This window comes from Sipha flava, unplaced genomic scaffold, assembly GCF_003268045.1.
Source record: "Sipha flava isolate LNK unplaced genomic scaffold, YSA_version1 130_pilon_pilon, whole genome shotgun sequence".
Taxonomy (NCBI): Eukaryota; Metazoa; Arthropoda; class Insecta; order Hemiptera; family Aphididae; genus Sipha; species Sipha flava.
Window position 1 is genome coordinate 1,683,792 of NW_020271756.1, and position 24,269 is coordinate 1,708,060.

General features: G+C 27.7%; 1 protein-coding gene across 5 annotated transcripts in view; it reads left to right on the forward strand.

The window, feature by feature from the left end:
• LOC112694496 (leucine-rich repeat-containing protein 4-like) overlaps nucleotides 1-24,269 on the forward strand; it is a 264,913-nt gene that overhangs the window by 202,880 nt on the left and 37,764 nt on the right. For 4 of the 5 annotated variants that reach the window (XM_025569975.1, XM_025569974.1, XM_025569977.1 and 1 more), the window contains one exon: nucleotides 3,413-3,471. The exons of the other annotated variant lie outside the window; for it this stretch is intronic. The gene's annotated coding sequence lies outside the window, so the exon portion shown is untranslated. The remainder of the gene's footprint in view (nucleotides 1-3,412; nucleotides 3,472-24,269) is intronic. 5 annotated transcript variants of the gene reach the window in all.

Genomic DNA, 24,269 nt, shown 5'->3' on the forward strand with positions numbered 1-24,269 from the left:
TCAAAATCATAAAATTTTTAGAGTCCTAATTTCATCTGATTAAGTTTTCAAAACGCATATAAATTATTTTTAACTTATTCAAAAGTGAAACTCCTTATCTAAGTGATATTTTTTCAATTTTATTTGTTATTTGATGATTATTAACTGTTAATAATTTTTAATTTTTAATCAAATTTCTTATTATTTTATTATTTAAAAACCATCAATTACCATGTCGAAGTATAAATTATATGGTTCAACAGTACTTATGAAACTTACCATTTACACCTACCGTTTTGTATACAAGTAAATACACATATAATATTAGCATCACGTACGTAAAATCAAAATCCATTGACACATTATATTTACATTATTTTAGCTTTGATTTCATCGCGTCCCCGCGGCAGTGTGTCACATATAATAACGATGTGAAATGTTGAAACGATTGAAATGATTTTTGATGCAAACGACATTTTTTCCGAACAAATTTTGGCATTTTTTTACATGTCGTCGCGTACCGGGCTGTGGACGCGATACGTTTTTCATGCACTCGAGCGGAAAATGTAAATGATCACTAACTACATCATCAATATGCTATACAAATTACAAACAATCGACCGGTGATAAATTACGCATAATGTGGCCTGTCATCGCCCGAGCGTACGCGACGACTGCATTTTTATGCTCCGGGGACGATTATGTACGACGATCGTTCGCATTTTACACATAATATACACATAATACTATTATTTTTCTTCTTTTTTTTTCGACTCCGTTCCATCACGTTTGTCGTTTGAAAAATAATTTCCCGCTTTTCGATATATAAGCCTTGGGCTTTGATAAGTTCTCACGTTAAACATACCGAATGAACGGGTTGTATATGTATTTTCCTACACGATTAAAAATATACCGGTAAGTTCTTGCACAAACAAGAGCACATTTATAAGAATTTATAACTTTTAAGAAAAATAGTACCGAATAACTATGTAATGTTTTTGAGTTTTCATAACAGTCCAAATACAATTGAATTATTTAATAAAATTGTAGGCTATTCATTGTAATAGTACATAGAATGAATTCAATTAGAATTGAATTAGACATTTTAGACGTTATTTATGTGACATCAAATCAAACACATTTTAGCACCAACTACACTCAATTTGTTAGTATCGAGTAGAAAGGAATATTGTCTGCTTTATAACTGTTATTTACGTAAGAGTTTATGGTACATGTCGCTGATATGTTATTTTTTCGTTTAGGAACATACGTGCAGAAATATTATTTTTTCATCTGGGATACGTATCATTGAATGGTTTTTACCTGTTACGCCTTGGGTGGAAACTTACGTTCACCCGATGGTATAACAGAAAAATCTTTAAAAATTAAATTTCTTCTTTTTTTTTTTTATTCATCGAGCATCAAACAATTGTTGTTTTACATATAAACACGACCGATGACGATGTTATTATTATTATTATTCGAGAACATAAAGTATCGTGCGGGAACACGATGCGAAACTGGGGCGGATCACACCGCGAAAAAGTAATAGATCGTAACATTATCATAATTAATTCATTATTAATCTAACTCGGCTACCACACACGCGCAAACGATTACGTTGCAACGTGTCCATTGTTTGTGTCCGTTCGTACCGTTCGCCAAGAGAGACCACTCGGTCAAAAATATTGCGTCGTACTTGATTTACGATCCCGCAATAACAGCAGTGGTTCAATTGATACGTTCTTTTCGCCCCCCCCCCCCAAGAAATAATAACTTTTAAAATATGCGCAATCGATCGTGTACCGCCCGACGGAATTTCGATCACGCGTACACGACCAAACCGAACCGTTTGTCGGGCGCGTATTGTCCAGTAAAAGCGAAACAAACCATCCCGACGTGCAGCAGATTTCTCGCACATCGTTTTTTTTTTTTTTGCTTAAATCCGAAATCCCGTTCGTGTACACCAGCGATTCCCAAACTTTTTTTTCCGCGGTGCCTTGCTGCAAACAACATTATGGAACAAAACCTATTGATAATCAATTTTATTAATTTTATTAAAATTGAACTAAATTAATGGCATTTTAAAGCTTAAAAATAAATAAATAAACAAAATTATTGTTTTTATGATTATAATTATATGGTTAATGTAATGATATTAAATAATATTAATAATAATCCTCAGAAAATGCACGGGTAGTAGCTGTTACCCATTCGTTTTTTTCTACGTGTAACCGGATGATAATTATACGATAAAGGTAGATTGCTGAAATTCATTTGCATTGAAATGTATTTGCATTACACATACTCTGTTTTTCGTAGTGCACCGAACTGTTCTCGCGTCCGAGATGGAACACCGAATGTGCGCCCTGGAGGTGTGGACTTATTGTGCTGTAATATTAAAAAAAAAAATACCAATATAGGCTTTAAATGTCAGATTCAAATATAATGAGTGAACATCGTTTTGGTTGTTTTAAACGTCTATAGCATTATATCGTGCGATTTTATTTGTGGAAATCTTTCACCTTATAATGGGATCCGATGATATTTCATGTTAACACGCGTATTTTTCCATTTCTTAGGTACAATATTCGTGAAACTTGGATCACATGAATAAACGAACGCTATCGTATTTATAAATTGTACGTAAATGTTTTCGTATTATGACTTTCTTGTTATGCCATAATACATTCAAAATTAAAACTTCATGATGAATAAATATGCCGAGGAATATTGTACGGTGTTTTTAAAAGGTATATTTAGAATTAACGAATGCACTTAATGTAGTTATCTGTTAGCATTCGAAAAATGCTGCTTTAAAACGATTTGGTGTTCAAGTGACTGAAATATTCAGTACATGATTTTTAAACAACTATAACTCTAACAAATTTTTAAAGAAAAAAAATCTTAAATATTTTTGATATTTATTGTTTTTTCAAAAACCGAGGATCTGAAAATTATACACTAACGTTTTGTGTTCGAATCTATCGGGAGTAAAATAGACTTATATAAAACCTTATATAATCTAATGAATTTCCTTTCTTTAAGAAATATATTACAAAATATCGTTTCCTCGAAGAATAAAACATAAAAAAATATGGAGACTAAGTTTTTTTTTTGTAAAATTAAAAACCACGCAAAAAATATTTATAATAAAATACATAAATTACGTTGTTATTGCAAAAACGATTAACTATAAAATGGGATCATAAAAAATAAATGCTACTCAGATAGTTTGTATAATAATAATAATGTTCAAGATACACTTTAAATCAAATATTATCTCTGATGGTTAATCACATGACTAAAATAATAAATTGATCATCTCAATATTACGTATGTTAATTAATAATATCATTCGTGAAACAATATTACTTCAATCTCTACTCGTATTACAATTTGTAATACGTAAAATTGTTTATTTTTTTTTCAGGAAATTTACAACGAGAAACATCAAAATGCCCATGTTTGTGAAAAATTTAACACTTAAAGGTAAGTTACATCCAATATTTGTTTTTGATAGACAACAAAAAATATTAATCACCTATTATATTATTTTAATATCAATCACTTTGGTCGCTTTTTTTAGCCACAATTTCTTAAATATAATATTTTGAATTATGAATTTGACATATTTATGAAAGGCGAAATTTTGAAAAATCCATATAATTTAGTACTCTAAAGTATATTTACAAATTTCATAAAGCAATATATGTAAGCGAACCAAAACTAATATTCTGTTTATACTATCCCCTATTTTTAAATAGAATGAAGTTACAGTACTAAAATTAGAAGATCAAAGTAATTCGTAGCATAATTGAAAATTACACAAATATTTTTAAATGTCGTTCACGCACAATTAAAACGAATAGTAAATATAAACCATAATTATATCATATGCCTACACAATTTAAATATGAATATAGGTTGATACAATGAGCGAATACTAGTTGCATACAAGTCAAAAATATCAATGATTTTTATACAAATTGTCCGTAAATGGTACCCTAAATTTTATCGAAAACGAAAAGGGTCTAGTATTAGATGTCTCCTAATGAGTAGATAATAAATGTTTAAGTTGTTTTAAACATTTTCAAACTTCATAAAATGTTTGTAATTTTGAAGTCGTAATTTATGACTTTTGTTATATTTGATATTTAATACGATTATACCTATACGACTTAACTTTAAGTTAATATACTCTTTTGTGTAATGATAATATATAATTCAAACCAGATCTGAGCCAGACTATAACAAATAATACACGTTATCGTAAGTGATCAAGTATAGTTTAGTTGAATTTCAACAATCGTTCTCGTAGTACGATTTTAATTTTTAAAAATTATTAAGCAATTTAAAATTGTTGAATTAGTTTATAAAATTTTAAGTGAAAAGGGCAAATGTGTTAAAATTATTAAAGATTTTAAATTTAATTTTTAAAAGAAATTATTTTTCAACAAAGAACGGTGAAACTATACAACAAATATGTAGAACTTTTTTAAAATTAAATGAAAATGGCAAAGTAATTATTGATAGAAAGTAAGTTGAATCATAATAATCCATAACCACTTGGATTAGCTTCTCAATATTCTAAATAACTATAATTGTATAGAGATGTTATATATTTATGAACTACTACTTGATTCTTTGTGAGAGTCAACTAGTGTGAAAATTCTTGAGAGTTAACTCGTATATAATTATGAGCCATGTGGTCACCGGAGCAACTAATATAATATACTAATATTACGCTTTTTATTTACGATAAGGATGAGAGACAATTCGTATATTTTGGGGAGAAACTAATATGCACCGGATAAATTAACCAACTAAATAAAATAGTTATACGTACAACTACCAGTTGAAACATAAAATTAACATAATCATGTAGCCATCAATAAAATGTAACAAACCTAATTAATTTTAAATATATATAACATCAAAATTTGATTAGTTAATTTAACTCTCTGTGCCATGGTTATTACTTTAAGTCCTAATATATATGGACAATTTTTTTTTTTTTTATATAACCTTAAGGCATTTAACACTTAGTTAGAATATCCACATTTATAACCAATTTGAAAAATTAATTAAGATTGTAAAATTTATTTTTATTTAACAGCTCACTAAACTAAATTTTACTTTTAATACATACAAGAATAATAATAGTAAACGTTTTAGTAAGAAAAATTAATAATTAAAATGATAACAATTTTAAATAACTATTTATTTTATAGAATTAATTTTTTTAAAAACATAAACAGATTAACTTTCAAATTGCATACAATTTATAATGTTTATTATTATTGTTGATTTAAATATATTAAGAGAGAATTAATGGAATAATTTATTCGGTGAAAAGTACTTTTCTGATAACAGAACCGGATTATGTTGAACAATTATATTTTTCGGTAAATTAAAAACCATGCATAAGATCCAGTTACTCAAACTCAAAATATCTAATTAATTTAAAATGTTTTATGTTGCTGTTGATACATATTATATTATTTTCCTTTTCCATGTTTAGAATTCAAAACACGATGACGATTGGAATTAGATAACATGCAGCATTGTTTCAAATCGTAAAAATATAAGTGAATAAATATATCAAAACAGCTATGATCTCTTTAGTATTTACATGACGACTAATTAAAGCTGTACATCTATCATAGATTGTATAACTAATACCTAAAGGTTTTCGTTTGAATTATCAGTCAAAGCAAAAATATTTCCTTCATTTAGTTAAAAGAATAAAAATAATTTATGACAAGCCCACCTACTTCAGATAATTCTTAATGCTTTCACGTAGGTTCATATTTATTGTTATACAAGTTTGAAAAAATTACCATTGAAAATCATCAGTGAATCATTAGAATACGATATTTTAGAGTGAATAATTGGTGGGTTTTGCCCGATTCCGCCCAGCAACTTTATCATTGTTTGAGCAGATTACTTGACGTTGTTTGTAATATTACGTTTTCTATGAACCTTTCTCTCCGTTCGATGACGCGTATTAATATGATAGTAAACGACATATTTTGTGCGTATATATATATATATATATATATGTGTGTGTGTGTGTGTGTGTGTGTGTGTCATGTATAATATGTCCTACCGTACTGTTTTCAATCTTATAGAGTTCTGGATTAACTGATAGGAAAAAAAAGAAAAAAGAACAATATGTTTTCCCCTATTTCTCCGGATCATTCGTGTATGAAATACAACACTAAATCGAGTGAAAAATAAAAAATTAATAACAAAAGGAAGGAGATCAAAGAGTACGAGAATTCCTTCAGTTATGAAGAGTCGTGCAGTTGAATATAAATATCCAAATACTATGCGTATTTGCGTTTACCGCGTGATCAGTATGGGATTCTTACTTCACGATCGGCATAAACTCTATAGTAATAGTATCTATAGGTTTGAATATACGTACAAATGCTTTTATAATTTTCAATCGAATGTGATTTCGCGGTTGGCACGCAAATAAAAAATAAATAATTATGAATGAAATATTATCCAATATAATCGACTACGTGCACTTTTACGCAATTTAATATAACTAGGTTCCCTAACCCCATTATAAACGTAATGAAATGAAATAATAATATCTAATAATATGGCGATGACGACAATAACCAATGAAAAAAAAATTTTAATCAAATATGAACAGCAAACATTTATTTCTTACCTTTCCGTAAGCGCAATATTCAGTTATTTGTTTAAACGCGCAATTTCGTTTTAAATTTTTCGGTGGACTTTGATCTCGAATAAATTATTTACTCCTTCGATCGCCGTCTACGGTACTTGGTTCCATGAACATAATGCATCTGATTTGTCTGTTGAACACATAAAAAATCGTGTACTGCCTACGCGTTCCTTTGAGATTCATAACGCTATCTAAACGTGTTGATACCTCACGGAGTCTGCACGACCGATATTCGTTATCTGGATACGACGCGTCGATTACGTTGTGACGTAAAGAAAAAGAAAATTCAATTTAAGGCTAGTTGCCGACGGGCAGTTTTCAGTCGCGCATCAGTTTTATCGCATAAGTGATACACGACAATGATCTCACGTGCAACTAATTGGTTTGACTAACTAATTCAGTTTGCGTTTTGTCACGGAGCATTTGATTGCGCGATTACATCATACGTGTTGTAGTGTAACAGGATAGTTAGGTTTCATATGTAAGTATGCGGTTATTATTGAACTTTTTTGCCCGTCACCGACCGGTCTAACGCTTCGCCGAACATCTGACGTATATATGCGCGGGGTATTTTACGTGAAACTTGCTAATGTTGGTCACGAGACGACTGTGCGCGATTCGAAACGGATTGGCGGGATAAAAGTCACACGGATAATTGATTTCGCACGAGTTAGCTTAATTGTAGAACTTAAAGCAATCGTCGGTTTCATCGCCGACACAGTACGCTCACACCATACTTTGGAGACTATCGTACGGCACCGTGGATTTCTAACACGATTTTTCCGTTCAGCCCACCCGCCCCACCGCGTACAAAAGGTCTTAAAACCGATGTCTGTGATATATGAGCCGGCGTCCATGACTTGTACGTGTATATTCCTGAAAAGGAAGTTCGCATGGTTCGTCATCAACAAGTTGTCAGCCAAACTTTTATCGTCGGCTATATTGCCGTTGTGTTCTTCACTAATCCACAGTTAGTGGTCCGATGTTTTCAACTCCTGCACAATTTCAATGTTTTAAACGATTTAGAAAGAGCTTTAGAAAAAGCCGCGCTCGATTTCAAGAATATATGCGTACAGATGAACACCATATTACGAACGTTGAAATGATACTTTTAACATTTGTACATGATCTCAATGGCATTATACATTTAGATAAGCGTATTTTTTGTTTTTTTTTTTTTACACCTGTAGTACTCTTAATAATAATTTTTTTAATGCGTAACGAATAATATGAATGACTTAATATTTTTCATTATTCTTGTAGCCTTTTTTGACGTTTCAAATATATGAATGCTACGGTACCTTTTTATTGCGTTTGAACCGGTGCCGAGTGGATCATTACTGTTACGATTACTTCCATCCGACTACCGTCGTTTATTGGTAAAAATAAATTAATGATACAAATTACATTTACAAAAACCAATACATATTATTGGGGCTTCTAACCCGCTTATTTTCAATCTTGGGCCTACGTTCAAATATACTAAAATACCTACAATAAGCTAAAACACATAAGATTTTAACAAATGAACACTTACGCGTAGTCACAATTCAGTTAATGTTTATTAATTAGAAGAGAACATACGAGGAACTCAATTAAAACTAAAATCTAACCTCTAATGTGTTGCCTGTATCAGTTGCTTTCGGTAACAACGTCACCTTAAGGTGCGTCCACACAATGGCGCTGAATGTAATTTGACATGGCTGTTGGCAAACGCACTTGCAATATTATTGACGCATAGGTGTTGGCATTTAGACATTCGAATGCTGTTTACACGAAAACAAATGTTTTGACAAATTTTCCGTTTCACAAATTATTTTAGTACGTTTTAAAATAACGATATACTTCGCTGACTTTTTTATATCTCCAGATGGAATTGTATATTTTTAATAAGATAAATAACTACTTTTTTAGATTAAAATATAAATTATATCTAAAAAATAAGAATACAAATCCAGTCTAGTAGTTAAGTAAAACATATAAGAATTTTTTTCAATGTAAAATTAATTAACCAACTCAACGCCACTACGACAGTCAATCAAAACTAGTGCCGCGTATGACCACTTGGCATGTACACATCATTTGTTTTCAGTGGTTTTCTTTGAAGTAGACCGACATTGGAACGATATCTGTTAGCATGCTGCTTGGCATGAATATGCCATTTTGCATATGCCAACGACTACGTCTACATCATTTTTGGCCGTACCAAAAGCCATTCAGTAGCATAGTGTAGACACATCTTTATTTTTTTTCTTAACTTTATTTATTCACGACGTCAAACTGTGTTGCGTGAATAGTATTATTAAGCACATTAATAGACTAATTGGTCCCCGAAGCTTACGATTAATCTCTGCATTGGATTAAGTATGTGTCCTTTATCATGTACTAACATGCATATTTAATAATTCAAAATAAAACGGACAGAGTATCTGAAAAATCTATAAGATAATTTAGATTTGGTGAGAAATTAATTGTATAACTATTCAAAATCTATGCTCACGAAGCCACTTCAATTCATGACATAAACATTATACGTTATCACTCACGAATTAGAGATGCTGCGTTATGGAATAGTATAATGAAATATGAAAACTATCCTCAAAGAAAGTGTTATGCATGTTAAGTTTAAAATATGATAAAAAAAGCAAATTTAAAAGACTTTAGTCAGTATTTTTGAGTATCCGTACGGAGTACATATTTTCAAATGATTTTAATATATCTACATAGTCTTTTATTGGTATCACAAATTATTACTTACACATTAGTTTACCAGAATTCAACGTAGGCTACTTACAAAATTATTGTTCCTAAAATTCAAAAACTTGGATTCATTTTTCGTTTTTATCTATATATTAAAATTATATCTATCCTGATTTCCCGAAGTCTGCCAACATAACATTATAAGTAAAATATTTTATATATAAAAAATTACCATTCAAGTATACATTTTTGAAGCAAATTACAAATGTCTTTCTTTTAAAAAGATTAAATATGTTTTATTGTAATCTCTATACATTGTCTGCCCCAGAAATATACAGACTTTATACGTTCAATGTGATCATAGAACACTAAAACTGTATAAAAGTTCAAAGTTTTTTACAAAGACGCATCGTAACATTTGAAAGATGTCTGATTAGATATCAAATATATTACTTATTATTTCAATCAAGATGTATATAATGGTGGTACAAAAATAATCATCTAATAGCCCAATCCTGATAATTAGCGATCGATTAAAATAAATTATAATTCCTACATCAGTTCATAAGTAAGTGATTTCAAAATTGTACTGAACTTTAACTCATATAAATCAATAATCTAATACATTTATCATACCATTTTTTTAATTTTGTTCTTAAAAAAAAAACTTGGATACGAATAGAGTTCACGAAGCCACTAAAATACTTCATCCAATTGATAGTTTCTATGTCTACTTTTCTTAAAATAAAATATGACTGAGTCAGGTTGAAATTTATAGCTATATAGAGGACTTAGAAAATTTTTCTAATCCTAAAAATAGTTCGCAACGCATAAACGTATATAATAAGAAAAAATACATAAAGTATAATAAGTTACAATAATTTTTTTCTTAATATTAATCTTGTAAAAATGTATTATTTTAAAAAATTTGGAGGACACACAAAGGAAACAATCATTAGTTATGAGAAATTTAGAGTTCCCGATGCGTTTCTAAAAGTATGCTAATACAAAAAAAAACAAGTACTAAAAAAAAAAAAATCGTATGGAATGTCGGAAAACGCTGCATCGGCATTGGATAAAACAACTATAAAGTCTATATGTGACATCTCATGATAGTGTTATGCCTGTTTTTTTTTTTTTTTTTTTTTGAACGAGGGTTATTTTCAGCTTTTAACAAAAAAAAAAACCAAATCCTAAAAGCAAAATAATGTTTTGCGTTACATTTAAGTGGGACGCATAAAAACGTGTATTGATATTGTGTTTTAAAATATTCGCTTAAATAGGCACCATTCGGGTGAAAACCGATTACTTCAAGTGTGAGGAGGTTTGATTGATAAGCTCAAATACTTAGAGTCGATCGTGCGAATAATTGGAGATTTCAATGCGAATGAAACAGTGTGTCCAGTCAATTGATCGCGTACAATTGATAGCAGGCGGCCGGTCAATTTAGTCACAGTATTTTATTTGAAAACCAAGTGTAATTAAATTACTCTTAGCCGATTGAACGCATATAAAATGAACCCATAGTCATTTTTTATACAATTAACAGAAAACAATTAATGTCTGTAGAAAATTATTGATGTGGTTTTCATCGCAAAATGGACGTGATACCGGCAGTGATTAACAAAATGAGCGCTATCTCCTACCTAGTGAACATTTTCCAATGTTCCAACATTCCAACAACCAAACGGATTTTTTACCTAATAGGATTTATTATCCTGTGATTAATTAATAAAATTGTTTCTTACATGGTGTTACATTAAATTAAATTAAATTTCATTCTATTTTCGTTAAAAAAAAATATTTATCAAATGAATCTATTGATTTTTAAAGCAGTTCATCGATGAGAGGTTGGACGTCGTCTACTGGACGATGTGATATATTTTAAAAGGATCATTGATTATAAAAAGTTTGAGAAACACTGTAATCGAAGTTATCACCAATTGAAACCTATTTACGAGGTTAATCAATAAATTAATTATTTTTACAACGCGATTGTTGTAAAATCATATAGTATTTTACAATAATTGCCGATTGCATGTCTTACATTTTTCCGTGTCCACTTGATGGAATAAAAACACATCTAACTCAAAATGGAACTAAAACTCTGCAATCGTACCCACACGCCACTACTCTTTTATTGTAAAATCGCAAGTTCACACATGAATTATTTGTATCAAATGTTTATCGCTGAATAAAATAATAACGTACTACTCCACTTGGTTTGAACTATATCGATTTAAGAATAATAATAAATAACAGCGTTTTAAGTATTATTATGACGTCTTAGTACGTGCACAAACGAATTTGATAAAACGTCAAGCGTGTATATATATATACTGTGTACGGCTTGTATATAAATTGCGTTTTACAATCCGTTGTATTTGCGAAACGAAAAGTAGTGGACACAGCGTTTTATAAGACATATCGAAACGCATAGATAGTTAAAATCGTTGTCGCCACAGAACGTAATCCATAAATCTTTGGGTCGCAAGTAAAAAGAGCTTAAGTCAATTTTTCAAATAAAATAAAAAATTACAAATTCCCCACCGGTTTGAGGCTTTATTTTTACCTGATTTTCTTTTTTGATCCAAATGGCATAAGTCAGTCAAAAATATTACTGATGTTATTACAGAAATAAATACGGCATATCTTGTGATTTTCTATTTTATATTTGGTGTAAAGTTTATTGCATGACTCGTATGTGTCTTTTGCACTACTTTATTTTACAGTTATAAAGAACTCTATAGAACTTGATCGTTTTGAAATGTGATTATTACTCAAGTAAAAATAGCATAAGTCAAGAATTAAATGTGTATCATTATAAATGACGTCAAAATTGCTCGTAGTTAAAGTGTCACAACCGATAGAACAACCGTATAGATATACTCGTATGCATATAATATATATAGCCTGTAATATTGATTTGGTAAAATAACTAAGTTAAAAACAAAATCATATAAGTCAATTAAATTAAATTTAATCAAAAATTAATGTCATGAAAAGTATCAAGATTTGAGTAAGAAAAAGGGAAATCTGAATGATATAATTACAATAAATTCCTAAAATAATTATTAATTCAAGGACTGTAAGTAATAAATGTAATTAAGATTTGATAACTAAAATAGATTTTCGATAATATGAGCATCGGTTATTCAAAACCTCTATGAATCGAACTAAACCACTACAATTTGAAGAAAACACATACAGGTATTTCGATTTCTACGATAAGTCGATAATTAAAAAGTTTAAAACGCTAGTAAACACTGCTCAATTTGAGGCTAAAAAAACTTTTATAATTCAAATTTATCAATTTAATACAAAATGTATAATATATATATGTATTATATTCTAACGTTTTAAAATCATCCAACTTTCAAATCGCTACCTTGAAAAGTTTTAACTAAAGTCCTTTCTATCGGCCTCCAAAGAAACGCATCCCTGTTATTTTGTTTATTCATAATAACATATATCATGTATCTATACGCCTAATATTTAGCCACATTAAACATGACAAGACCGTTTAAAAATACTATGTAGTTGCATAACAATTGTTATCATTTTTTACAAGGTGTGCTCTCACGACTAAAATCCCAGTCTTGCCCAATCGGTTTTTTTTATTTTTATTCTTTTTGTCACAAATGCTATCCAAGCGCTTTTGCACTGATATTGAGTGATGTGTGCTGCTATTACGACCGTGATACTAATTATTGATATGACTATATATTTGTTCAACGTATTTGTCGTTGGGGACAAACTAACGGACGTAACGGTTACGCTCAACTCGGTCAGACTACTCCTAAAGATAGTAAAATAGTACGCACACCACCACACTACTGATGGTGCTGCTACACCATTACACTGCCCTCCTCTACTCCAAGTTTTTCGCGTTTGCTAACTAAAAGTCTCGAAATATAAAATGTAATTCTATCGCTCCAACGACAATATAACGGTAAGATTTTTATGAAGTAAAAAAAAAATAATAAAAAAAGGAAAAACAAAATATAAAACCTATAGGATGAAGGGTAAAAAAGGGTAGTGAACCTTTTTTCCTCCTTTCCGCCGTCCTGTTATGATTCGTCTTATCAGATGATGACGGTCTGGCAGTGAAGTTTTATTGAATAAAATACCCAAAAAGGTACTTCCAGTGGAGGAGGATAAAAATCACAAGCCGTGTAATACAGCCAATTTTTCTCGTTATACCTCATCCTGTATTTGCACATTTAGGAACACCAAATATTTACAAGTAGCCTATCCTCAGCTTTTGTAGCCAGTGATTTTTCATTGTTTCTTTCAAAACATCCCGTCTAAATCCAGACAGATCTATGTCTAAAAAAAATGGTAAAATTAATTATAACCATGTATGGTTGAATAAAAAAGATAATTTTTCGTTACTTTGAATTGATTTTTACAAGCTCGAGAAAAACCAAATTTTAATCGGAAACATTTGCTCAATATAATACCACATTTATACAATTACTTTTAAATTTATAGGAATAAAACTTGTTCGACGTATACAATTTGTTGATGCTTTTACAGCGAAAATAAAAAATCTAAACAATAAAATACAGCAAATGAAAATTTACGTGACTTTTTGATCCGTATAGTGATGTTTATTTTTATTAAAGTTTTTTTTACTGTGAACAACACTTAAAATGTCAACATAATAATTCACCAGCAAATAAAATTATAAAAGTGGTTTACACGAACTATTAGCAAAGATATTTCTCTATTTACGAAATTTCCGCTATTACTTTCTCGGTTTTATTTTATTTTTTAGTATCTTCGCAATGCGTTTTATCGACAAATTTTAAATTAATTCCAAGCACTTTTTATTTAATACATTGCAATAAATTATAACGATTTGATTAATTTAGGTTACATGTGTTATTATGTTAAGAGAAGATGCGAGTTAAAATATTAAATATGATTAAAAAAAATAATAATAAAAAAAATATGTTGAAAATATTATATTTATATAGAATGTATGTGGGTGTGTGTTTAAGTTGTATAACTCTTACATTGCATAGTACATTAATATTAATATATAAATTCCCTATTATATCATGTAATATGTATTTTTATGATAAGATATGACGTACCTATAAATTGTATCATGGTTACGGTATAAAATATTTAATCAAAATAATATAGATACATTTACATTCTTACCAAATAAAACGAATAAACTTAACATCGACAAATTACTATAATAAAATTATTATATTTGTTGAAACATTAAGGCTGTCAAAATACTTGTAAAGTCATTCTGCATGTTTGATTTGGTAATTTTGCAAACAAATCGTATACGATTCTGTAGCAAAATTCATACAAAAGCGGTCGACATTTATATAGTACATAAAAAAGATGGTTATGAAATCCGAAGATTCGAATTTTCCGAATATCTAGATAAATTTTATTTAAATTTATTTATTTATTTAAATTAAATCCGGATTTGAATCAAACTTTTATTAGGGTTTTTCGAAGTATCCAGTTAGTAATCCGTAGGTTAAATACAACAGGCTTGTATGAAAAATATCTCGTCATATTAATTATCTTAAACTTTCAATAACAAACATACAATGATTTTAATTTCCCGTTAAACATCGATTAATTTGTTCCTCTCATACCTGGTAGGGTCCACAAATATTTGTTTTCACGCATAAACGTAAATAAACAAAACTATACTTGTCTTTACAACAGTAAAATGTATAAACTTTGCGTAACAATACCTATTATTTTCATGGACTCATCGATTTCCGTACTCAAATACTAAAAGTTAAAGTGATTCGCGATTGAGACATTTGAAAACTTCACCACTAAACTACTTAAAACCTAATTTTTAGATTTTTGATAATGCATCTGTACCTTTCTTATAAAAGAAATGAATTTTATATTATACATGTACTATTACATGTTATTGATTTTTGAGAGGCATGGATATCATGACTATATTATTGGCAAGCTTTATCTCACCCGGTGTATCTATGTCTATGTTATGTTGAACGCATCCTTCCATTAATTTTAAATTGAATATAAAAATATGAGTGTAAATACAAGCCGAACTGACTTCATACAATGTGAGTGTAGTATATGATTTGCCGAAAGAAATATCATCGGTATTTTGGAGACTGATATTGTTAAAACATTAATGTTAAATGAAAAACTCAGTAGATGAATAAAAATGTCTTGCTAGGAATAATTTAACGGTATCAAAAACCTTGGTCATTAATTTTAATAGACTAAAACCGTCTATTTTAATTTTGGTTTTTCCGTAACAAATTGAGAATTATTATAATCCATTTTGAAATAATATATTTTTAAGTTCATCTCGATATTATTAATTTATTTTGTATTTATAAAAATTAAAAACAAATGTAAAATTGATTTAATTTTTAATAATGCATAATTAAACAGTTGATGCTCTTAAAATTAAATGGAGTATTATTTGTAACATTACATTATTTTTAATAATAATCTGTATATATAAAACAGTAAGCTGATTGACTGCTATCAACGCACAGCTCGAACCATTGGACGGATCTGGCTGAAATTTGGCATACAGATAGCTATTATAATATAGACGTGCGCTAAGAAGGGATTTTTTGAAATTTTGAATTTAAAGGGTTGAAATCGGTTTAATATTTTTTGACCAGGTCGATAACTGCGCTATTGAAAATGAATTATCTGTATATATAAAACAATAAGCTGATTGACTGCTATCAATACACAGCTCAAACCATTGGACGGATCTGGCTGAAATTTGGCATACAGATAGCTATTATGATGTAGACGTGCGCTAAGAAAGGATTTTTCGAAATTTTTAAAAAAAAATTTAAAAAATTAAAAAATTATTAAAAAACTATTAAAAACGCCAAAATTGAAACTGAAAGACTAAATTACATCAAAAACAACCAAGCCAAATTGCGTGCAGATAGTTATATTTATTTAAAAGATGCGATTTAAATGAGCTCTTACTTCCCGGTCAAAGATCATATGATCGACATGATATAATTGCAAAAGTGTTTCGGTTAAAAGTCAAAAAGACTGAACTTATTGACAAAAGGTAAAATATTCGGAGAAGTGAGATGCTATATGTATTCAACAGAATACCGAACTGTAGAGAGGTTCAGGTAGTTGTAAGCTATAACTTATCGAATAGGTTATGATAATAATCATTATCTTAAAAACTAAATTAATATGTATAAAATATTATTTCAAAAATCTTGATTAATTTAAATTTCAATAGATTTAACAAAATTTAATCTTGGCAGGTTACATATATTTATATACTTAAACTCGGCAACGACGGGTAATTCAGCTAGTAATTTAATAAATCTTTAGTTTAATTTCATATTAATATTTTATTAATAAAATACTTATAATATAATTATGATTAATTATTAATATATCGAATTGTTTGTTACAACTAAAATATATATTTAAAATTCAATATTTTTCAAAAATCGTAATAGATAAACTATAACAATAAATTTTATACTTTTGAATGTTTTTGTTGGAACAAATGTCATAATGATCTAGAAAAACAACATTATTTTTTAAAACATTTAAATTAATATTATGTAATTTTTTCATTTTTATTATGATGTTATTTTGTGAAAAATATGTTTTTCTTTAAAGCATCTTCACTTGAATTTATATTATTAATGAACTAGTAATTTTAATTCTAGCTTGATTTATTCATCTTAATTTTATTAATGCCTATAATATATCAAAAGTCTTACTAACAATTTTTTTGGCGATTAATTTCAGTTAACGTTTACTATTACATTATTTGTACATTAACTTTACACGGAATAGAGTACGATAATTTATCATTGTTCTTACATTTAAAGAAACGCAACCTGGTTTGAGGGAAACTGACCAACTTCTTGTTCAAAGTTAGAGAATAACCACCTATTTTTTTATGGTTTTGTTTGACATTTTATGTTTTATTACTATGAAAAATTTAAGAATAAAATGCTTTGATGAGTATATAAAGTGATATTTATTGTGACGTATACTTTTCGATTGTATTAGATATTATTCTTCATAATCTGTCTTAAATATTACCGTACAGTATAAAATAAAATGTTTATATTATTTTAAAACCATAATCTTAAATAATTTATCTAAAAATAAAAAATAAAAACCCAACAAGGTTTGGTTTATACAGACATCTAATTTACTTTAATACATGATGATCAATTTTAATCATTGTAAACATTGTATTATATCATTATTACTAAAATATGGTTACCAAATTATTTTTTCCAAAGTTTTTATCGTCTCAATGATATAGATATTTCAATATCGTATGCGAGTAAAATTCATTGCATGATATTAATAATTTTTTATCTTACTGTCACAGAAGTTACGTGTGCGCATTTCATTATGGTCTTCTTTCCACCTGCTGCATAGTAACTATTTTAATACGAGTATATATAAACAAACACATATTATAACAGTAATTATACACATTTATATAATTTGTTTAAAAAGTTATAAAATATCTCTCTTTAAAATGTAAATTTTTATCTAGACGACAAACAAGTGCCACTCGCTAACAGTAAACTACAATTCTTTGTACTGCTTTACTGTTCACTTGTACGTTTTTAATGATTCATCTCATGAATATTTCATGATTTTTCACAATCTTCTTATCGATATACATCGAAATGTGACAGACGAAATACAAATATCTCTTTATTATTTTCAGACTTAGCGAAAAACTTCAATGGTTATATTTTATTTTTTCATTTAGGTTTTTAATCATCTCAACAACGACCTCATATCGAATCTAAATAATGTGTTACTAGTTTTACAAGTAAAATATACCATGTGCAACAGAAAAAGAAAACGTAAGTGCAAATTTTTTCTCTTTTCTCAAAAAAATGAATTGTTATTACTGGTCTCGATTTATAATCACATGCCTAGAGTTTCGTTAATAGTTAATAAATACCAAATTTAAGCTTTAACACATTCACGACCACATTTCAACTATAGTTGATATAGGGTTCTCTTTAGATAAATCAATGTCAAGTATAGTTGACATGGTGTCCATTAATTTGTATACATAATTATTTGACTCTGATTTATTCTAATAAATATTATGATAACATGTTTTTTTAAACAGTTTTCTGTGTATCGTTTGGTGTATTTAGTTTTAAAATCTAACAGCTGGATAGCGATATTAGTAGTGTTTATTGTAGGCATATTATTTTTGTTTTTTAAGAGTGACACAGTATAATTCTTGCATATTTTTACAGTTTGATTTTTAACAATTGGTAATTGGATGGAGTAAGTTCAAACCCTCCATAGTTTTTAACAATAATAATAATGTCAGGTTTAGACCGAGCAAACAAGATGATAAGATACTACCCGACTCCAAAGAAATGGTTACCTACGTTCGTACATTAAAGTTTTTTTTTTACACTATGAACATATGCTCATGGAATGCTAATTATTTGTACAACAAGTAAAAAATAAGTATGCTACATTTAGATTTTAGAAGAAATGTTACTTTAGTTGGCGATACGTGTATTTACTTGGTATATAATTCCATATATTGTGTTTAATCCATAGATTGTTTATATTTCCAAAAATAATATACAATTCCATAGATTCTATATAATTCCATAGATATAATATCACAGATATGTATAATAAACTAGATTGCTAACTGATAATAAGATGTGAAGCCATTATCCGCCATTTTAATCGAGGCTGATATAGATTTTGCCTTATCAATTTTTATCATTAATTGTCAGTTGTGCATTTATTTAGAAATTATAATAGTTTATACTATATTTCCAATCATGCCATATAAGTACTGTGTTGATGGATGCCGTAGCAAGGACGGGGTTGTTGCTTCAACTACGAAATTATTTAGGTAATTAAATACTCAACACATAAATCATCAAAAATAATTAGTTTTACTAAAATACTCTTATAATAATGTGTTTAATATTTCGTTTTTAACTATAGATTCCCAATCGATGAGATTAGGAGACAAAAATGGGTAGACTCTATTCAAAAAGATAACTTTATTCCAACAAAATATTCACGCTTATGCAGTCTCCATTTAATTAACAGTGAATTTGTAGAAGCCCCAGAAAAACTTATTTTAAAAAATACAGCTATTCCATCCAATTTCAATTATGCCAAAAGAGCAATAAAATTTTTAAACAACAAATTTCATCACGATTATAGTTCTTCAGGTAAATATGAAATTCAATGGCGCATTTGTACTATTTACCTATTTATTTAACAATTATTAAGTAAATTATTATTACAGTTTCTTCTTCATCAAATATAATTAATCTGAAGAAAAAAAGTGATGACACTTAATTTTAAGATTTATCATGACTTTTCTTCTAAGTATTTCATGGATAATTAAAATAGTTGTATATTATCAAGCAATATCAATAAAAAAAAATCTAGATCACAGGGAGTATAAGACATATTGAAAAAAAATTGTATATTCATTAAGAAACAGGAAATAGATTAGTATAATATTTTAAAATAAAATAAAACAATTGTACATTAATCATATCACCAATAATGTAAATTATAATTTGTTATCAATAAATATGTTTAATTAGATTAAAGAAATTGATGAAAGACAGAAGACGTGTGAATAATAGGTTTTCTGTGGTGGTTATGCGGTTTGACTTCTATGGGTAACATAAGTGTTTATTTTAAGTGTTACCTTAATTTAAATCCTGTGTCTGTGTCTGTACGTATAATTTTATAAACGTATACGACGGTAGTTAATTGAAATTTTGTCCCCTAAGTAACAGTCGACTGAAGTTTATTCAGAGTCAGGCTCAGACACTCTCGAATGATCAACATGATGAATATGAAAAGGTTTGTATGGAATTGAAGCAATTTTGGAAACGGTGCGTAAGCGATAAGCCTAAGTGTAGATTCTGGCTTGAAACTTAAATCTAGGCTATTATGATGGTCATTCGTAAAATGATTAGTGAGCACTAGTATTTTGTTTTGTATTTGATTGTTTAGCATTTATCTATAATTGGTTTACGCTATAATTCCAAACTGATATTTAAACTGATTTATGAGTAATAGTTGGAATTTCAATCGATTTTCGTTAAATAAGCCCAATTTTGATTTATTAGTTTTGGGAACAGTTGATAATTCGATTATAATCCAGCGACTAGTTGGGTAATCAGTATGAACGGGTATTAATTATAATTTGTCCGTACCTAAAATAAGTTCGGTTGATTGAAATCTTATTGTTTTAGAAAATCGATAGCAACAAGATATTTATTAAAAATCTTTTAATGGAACAAATTAATTGCATTTAGGTACTCAGTTTCAGTTTTACACAGTCGAAAATTTATGAAAATTATTAATAAATATTTTAAGTAACAAATGTACAAAATAAAATTAAAAAAAAAAAAAAATGTAACAAATGTTTCTGTATAATAATGTATTGAAAATGTTTCATATTCAAAGGACTAAAGCGATTAATTTCAGAAATATTTTTATTACACTGGCAAACATTCAGAAATATTCCATTTTAAATTTCATAATATGAAATGAAAATAATTCATAATTAATTAATAAATAATTAATTCATAATTAATAAATAATTAAATTAATTAATAATTAATTCAATAATTCATAATATGAAAATAACAATAGTTATTCAGAACATTAAGAATTGAAATTACATAATTATATAATGTTACTTATATACTTAGTACTGTGTGCTTTCGTTTGTGTAACATCGTAAGTGTTTGGTATTATAAAAAACGGAAATATCTATTGTTAAAGTATCCTCCACAAAAAAAAAAGGAAATATTTAGAAGTTTATTATTATTCATCGGAATATCTAAAATTAGCATTGAGTTAGGTGTAAATGTGAACTGTTATTTTAATACATTTGTTAAAGATTATGTGTATATTAATGATAGAGGTGTAAATTGAAATCAATTTATTCAAATTTAATGTTTTGTAAAATACCGTTTTATAGTTAATATATTGTAGTTTTCTTTTACTTGAAGTATTTTGAGTTTCGCGAGACTACTATTATAACTAACTACATAATAATGTACAATAAGAGTGTAATCAAGAGTCGCATTTAGAGATTACTAATAACAATAATAAATTATAAAATAATAATATCATTAAAACCAATAGTTCAACTTTTAAAACAAATACAATTTATTTGAATGAAATGGTATGTCTTGAAATTTTAATTGATATAACGCAAATTGATATGTATAGAATTACTTTAGTTTTTGCAAAATTAAAATCTTGAAATACAAATGCAGTTAATTTGTCTGTCACAACGTAAGGAGATTATAATTTTTAAATTAGAACATCCACATGAACATTACTAGAACGATTGAAACACATAATATACGTAAATTATACAGCTGCATGTTTCCAGCCCCCCACTTCGGACTTTCGAGTTCAAATTTTTACAGTCGTTTGAGTTTCGTTTGTGCTTTTATTCCCATCGTTCGCGCTTAACCCATTTACGAGATGTTAAACATTGAAGGAGGGAGGGGCCTAAGGACATGCTTAATAAATTCAAAATATATTTAAACACACTTTTTGTGTATATTGTTTTATCAACACATTTTATAAAGTAAACTTAGTATATGTAAGTAACCAATTTTTTATTTATTATCGACCTGTTCGTTTATTCCAAGTTTGTGCAGATTTGTGATCAAATTTCGGCAGAAAATTCTGATTTACTTGGGTTTTTTTTCATACTTTAAGTAATGACCCACATAATTTTTTTAAAAATGAATTTGCATACAAAATAAGAAGACCTTTTCTCTTTGTTTATATTTGAGAAAACCAAAACAATACGTTCATTATTAAAGGATATCTATTTTCCAATTTATAAATGCCAATCACCTTTTTTAAATTAAATTACATTCAAACAATTATTATTATACCATTAGCTTTTTACACAGCATATATTTATATAATAAAATATTTTTCATATGACAAATTTTCTTAGGTATACATTTAATAAAAATGTAATCATTTATTGATTTCTTGAAATATAAAGTAATTCTACAATAAATATGAAAGTATATATATGTAACATTTTATAAAAGTTTTAAATTAAAATTACAAAAATTATTTTATTTATAATAACAAATTTGATATAGGTATAAGAACATTTTAACATTGATTACAAACATTAAAAAAAAAAAAAACAGATATTATAATAGTTATTTACGTAAAAATTAAAACGTATGAACATTTTAATTAAAAAATAAATGACACATTACAGTTTTTAAGTTTTTGAATAAAATTTTAAATTAAAACATAAATTAATTATTTAAAATGCTTTTTGACTTATTCAAATTATACAAATATACTAATATTAGTAACCTAATACTTTTTTATTTAGTGTACAGTATGAATTGACAGTTAACCTTTGTGGATGCTCTTACGCATCGTGTGGAATGCAGTTGGTCATCACATCGTTCCCATGTATTATTAGTTTCCCTTCAATTGTATGATACATAATGCCCAATTGCATTAATATTTTTGGATTTTGGTATTATGAAATTAATAATACCTCTGAGTGTGAATTTGTTATGTAGCACATTTATTATTGTTGGAATGTCACTCAAAACGACAGTTAATTCAAAGTCTAATATTTTTTTCCCCCAACTCAAGACTTTGGAAAGCAGGTTCAATGAAAAAATGTTTTCCAAATGTAAAATTTGTTTTAAATTTTGTACATGGTCCGCAACGTGCCAAAAACCATTTTTGGCCACGGGACGGTGAAGATAATATAGTAAAGGTACTATTGCTATTACTGATTCATTCATCCTCACGACATTAACAGATTTTGTTATAGAATTAATAAACTTGTATTAACGTTTTGTTGATATTTTGTATCTACTAAAAGCAAACCGAAGGTGGCTGCGTACTTATGCAATTTGATCAACCATTTGTTATTTAATATTATAAATTTTAACTTTTTAACTATTTGCTAAATAGACACCAGTCTTGTAAAGTATTCGAATACTTTTTGATGTATTTATATGCTATTCTGAATACAATTTATTTTATTTATTTTTTAAGTATTTTGATTAATTCTTAATTGTATTTTTACTAAAATTTAAATACTTGTATTAAAATACCATAAAGTATTTTATTAATTTTAATTTATTATTTTTAAAAAAAAATTGATTTTGTTGAAAACTAATATTATGTTTTTGTATAGTAAAAGTAGGTATGTAATAACAATTTTACCATACTAAATACCACATTACATTTTATATAGTTTCTGTATTGGAATTTTTAAGAAAACTGAAAATCTAATAAATTTAAAATAGTTCCATATTAACAGTAACATTACCAATTTTTATTATATTTTTTTCATTGAAATTTAATAATTATTAGTTGAAATATATGTGAATACAGAATGAAATATGTGAACATGTATTTATCTCTAAATAGTCAGACATGTTATAATAATTGTTAAGATTCATGGAAAGTAGTAACATAATAGGTACCTATACTGGTGTACAATACATATATATATATATATATATATATAATATAGCATAAAATTAAAAAAAATACTTGGATTTGTATTCAAATACTTTGTAAGTATTCATAAAATACATTTTTATAATAGTATTTTAAAAGTATTTTTAATACTTTTTTATTCGAATACTATTATTAGTATCTTAATACTTTTTCAAAAGTATTGTTTACAAACTGTGTTTACGATTAGACACGTAGGTATGCATAAGTTTCAGTGCGAATTCACAGTAGCCTGCCAGATCTAAAATTCCGTGGCCGGATAAAATGGTCGCTTAAACGTCAATCCAAATTTAAAAATGACAAAATAAAAAAGGTTTTTTATACAATTTTAAAA